Source organism: Gossypium hirsutum, chromosome A08 (genome assembly GCF_007990345.1).
Source record: "Gossypium hirsutum isolate 1008001.06 chromosome A08, Gossypium_hirsutum_v2.1, whole genome shotgun sequence".
In the NCBI taxonomy this organism is placed as follows: Eukaryota; Viridiplantae; Streptophyta; class Magnoliopsida; order Malvales; family Malvaceae; genus Gossypium; species Gossypium hirsutum.
In genome coordinates, this window is record NC_053431.1 from 42,196,139 (window position 1) to 42,200,445 (window position 4,307).

Sequence of the window (4,307 nt, forward strand, 5' to 3'; positions counted from 1 at the left end):
CTTGATTTGTTCTTAATTATGTGTTCTTAATGCTTGAGTTAATATTCTGGGTATTAATTCATGATATTATGTGCTTATGCAGAGGAGAAATAGACCCTGCCTAAGAGTAAATTTGGTATAATTAACTGGAGTTGGTCGAACGCCTAGAAATAGGGTTACGAGATTTTACCGGATTAAGGTGAAACCTAATATGGGAGTCCATAGAGTGACTTACTGCTTCCCTAGGAGTTTTAATTAAGAAAGAAATTTCGATTAATTCAACTGAGGTTATTCATTATTAGTCTCGAAAGGGATAATAACTTAGGTTAGGGAATCTCACGGATCAAGTCAAGTGAATAAATTGTCTGGTTCAGAGTCAGATAACAAGTGAAATCTAGGTGGATTCCTCCTCGGGTGTTGTTTTTATCAATTGCTTTTCTTCAATTCTTTTTCCAATTTTTCTCTTTGCTTTAATTAAATTGGTTAATTAGTTTAGATAATTAGTTTAATAAACAAACCCTTTTATTCTTAGGCTAGATAATAAAAAGATAGTTATTACTAGTACTTTTGGTTCCCTTGGGTACGATATACTGGTCTTGCCATTACTATACTATTGTTCGATAGGTGCGCTTGCCTTTTTGTCGTGATAATAGTTAGTCTAGGTTTGATCTTCATTATAAATATTTATTACTTGCTACGAATCACGCGATCAAGTTTTTGGCCCCGTTGCCGAGGATTCAAAATATTAGGAATGCTAAATTTTTATTACTTTAGCCATTTATTTTTCTTACAATTTAATTTTAGTTTATTATTATTATTGTTATTATTATTATTTACTTATTTTTTCTCTTGGCAGGTTTTTATAGTTTATGACTAGAAGAAATCCGTCAGGACCATTACTTTTTGACGAAGAAATCGATCGCACGGTCCATAGAAATCAAAAAGAAATAAGGCGTAGCTTACGATACACGGAGAACGAGCTAGAAGATGATACTCGACCCCCAACCGACGAGATGGCTGAAAACCAAGGCAATCAGCTACCTCTTGCAATTGCGGCTAATAAAAATCCTGCTCCACGCACTATGTATGATTATGCTAAACCTTCTTTAACAGGAACTGAATCTACCATAGCTAGACCTGCTGTAGCTGCAAATACTTTTGAACTAAAACCTAACACTATTCAGATGATACAGCAATTCGTTCAGTTTGATGGTTTGCAGGATAAAGATCCCAACGTTCACTTAGCGAACTTTCAGCAATTTTGCGATACATTTAAAATCATAGGCATTTCTGATAATGCCATACGTCTTAGGTTGTTTCCCTTTTCACTGAGAAGCAAAGCTAAACAGTGGTTGAACTCGTTACCACGAGGGTCTATCACTACTTGGGAACAAATGACCGAGAAATTTTTACTAAAATATTTTTTGCCAGCTAAAATGGCTAAATTACGTAATGATATCTCTTCTTTTGTGCAGATGGATTTAGAAACACTTTACAATGCATGGGAGGGATACAAGGACTTACTGAGAAGGTGCCCTCACCATGGGTTACCGCTTTGGCTTCAAGTACAAACATTCCACAATGGTCTGAATACCTCGACTCGGCAAATGGTTGACGCAGCTGCTGGTGGAACTATCAACAATAAAACACCGGAAGATGCCTATGAATTTGTAGAGGAGATGTCATTTAATAACTATCAGTGGCAAGTTATGAGGACAAAGCCAACGAAAACAGCCGGCGTTTATCACGTCGATTCAGTCACCATGCTCTCTAATCAGGTAAAACTTTTCAATAAAAAGATTGATGGTTTACTTGGTTCTACGCAGGTTCATCTAGTAATGAGGTGTGACTCAAGTGGCGGAGGTGTGCATACAGAATACCAGTCCTTCAATCCTACAACTGAAGAAGAACAAGTCAACTATATGGGTAACAATAACTTCTGATCTCAAAATAACCCCTACAGTAATACTTATATTGCAGGTTCAAGGAACCACCCAAATTTCTCTTGAGGTGGTCAAGGGAATCAAAAGCCACAAAATCCTCAGGGTTTTCAACAGCCACCTTATCAACAAGAGAAGAAACCAAACGTTGAAGAGATGCTTTCTAAATTCATCTCGGTGTCAGAAACCCGTTTCCAAAATACCAAGATAGCACTTAAGAATCAACAAGCATCGATCCAAGGACTCGAAACTCAAATAGGCCAGCTATCCAAACTAATCTCCGAACAACCACAAGGTAGCTTACCAAGTAATACTAAACCTAATCCGAGGGAACACCTCAATGCAATTAGTACTCAAAATAAGGAAGGATTCGTTGCACCGGAGCCAGAATTACAGCAAGACAACACGATGAACAATGGTCGAGAAGAGGTAAACGACGATGATCCTAAACAGGTAAGTACGTATTATGAACCTCGTGTGCCATATCCTAAAGCGATGATGAAAGACAGAACAGAAGAACAATTAGGTAAGTTTGTCAAACTCTTAAAGGAATTACATATTAACTTACCCTTTATTGAAGTTCTGTCACAGATGCCAAACTCAGCAAAATTCTTAAAGGAATTTCTGAGCAATAAAAGAAAATTAGACGCTACATCGCATGTGGAACTCAATGCAGTCTGCTCAGCTATTCTAAAGCATAAGCTACCTAATAAATTGAAAGATCCAGGGAGTTTTACAATTCCTTGCTTAATTGGTAGTTTATCTATGAATAATGCTTTAGCTGATCTAGGGGCAAGTATAAATGTTATGCCGTATAAAATGTTTAAATGACTAGGTCTTGGTAAACCCAAACAGACTAGGATGAGCATACAATTGGCTGGCAAAACAGTTAGATTTCCTAAGGGTATTATTGAAGATGTTCTCGTTAAAATTGATAAATTTATTTACCGAGTAGACTTTGTAGTCTTAGATATGGATGAGGATAATGAGGTACCTTTAATTTTAGGACGACCCTATTTAGCAACTGCCGGAACCATTATTAATGTAGGCACAGGAGAGCTAACACTTCGTGCACGAGACGACGCAGTAACACTCTAAGCACGCGATTCAGTAAAAGCTTCTAAGACTTAAGATAACGCTATGAAACTTGTCGATGATAAAACTAATATTCAAACGTCCTTGTAGGAAGCTCCTTGAACCAAGACAACGTAGACAGTGCACTATTATCAAGTAGCGAACAAAGACACCCATGAGGAACGAAGGCTTCAAATAGAGGAGCTAGATGAATGGCGAGCACACAAACCGAGAACACATGATAAGCCGCAACTACGCCAAAACAAGCCCGATACCTCTCCTAATCAACTTAAGGTTAGCGATAAAGTCTTACTAGATGCCGCAGATCCCCATATTGTCACTACCACACCAAATGAGGAAATCCCTCTTACGGTACTCAGTATTTTTCCATTCGGTACGGTGGAGGTGAATCATCCCAAGTTCGACACTTTTAAGGTAAACATCACTCGATTAAAACCTTATTTTAAGATTGCCAGCAGGAATAAGGAGTATGAACTTCTCAAACCACCATGATCATTAACTTCTCAAACCACCATGATCATTCAATGGAGAGGTAAATCAAGCTTAAACTATAAATAAGCGCTTCTCTGGAGGCAACCCGAGCACTAACATATTTTGATTTCTTTATTTTTAATTTCTAACACTTTGAATCATTAACTTAATCTTTGAATTGCAAAGTTTTTCAACACACATGGCCAAGCACATGGGCGTGCCTAAAGCTGTGGCCAAGCAGGTGAAGAGACACGACCGTGCGATACGGTCGTGTGGAAGCAGGGCATGATTTCCCCAAAACACGGGGTGCGATAAATCCCCATGGCCGTGGGTGAACTTGATAGGATACCACGGGCGTGGGACTGGAAAACCATGGGCGTGCTAGGGACAAGGCTCGATTCTATTTCTTCGACATGGGTGTGAGACACGTCCGTGCCGTTCAGCCTTGTACAACAATACACAGGCGTGCTACCATAACACATGGGCGTGGGAGAAGCGAACAAAGCTAGGCATGGCCGTGCACCATGGCCATGTTTGACACACGCCCAAGACACACGGGCGTGGGATAGTAGCTGGGCACGACCTAAATCACAAAATTCAAAAAACACGGGCTCACCCTCAAAGTACACAGGCATGGCCCTAGGCCGTGTAAACCTCCCCTATATAAGCAAACCACTGTTCATCTTCTTTCCCTTTTCGAAACCCTAGCCAAAATCTACCCTTCCCCATTCTCTAATCCCTATTCCAGCCACCATTCCCCAAATTCTCACTTCCCCAACCCCCAAACCACCCTCAAATCCACTCCCCTTGCATTAATCCCCA

At 39.7% G+C, this 4,307-nt stretch overlaps 1 non-coding gene across 1 annotated transcript; it reads right to left on the bottom strand.

The window, feature by feature from the left end:
- Positions 1-1,421: 1,421 nt before the first annotated feature.
- Positions 1,422-1,528, bottom strand: LOC121205129 (small nucleolar RNA R71). Its single transcript, XR_005900213.1, has one exon. It is a non-coding gene; the product is annotated as a small nucleolar RNA R71 (small nucleolar RNA).
- Positions 1,529-4,307: the final 2,779 nt, after the last annotated feature.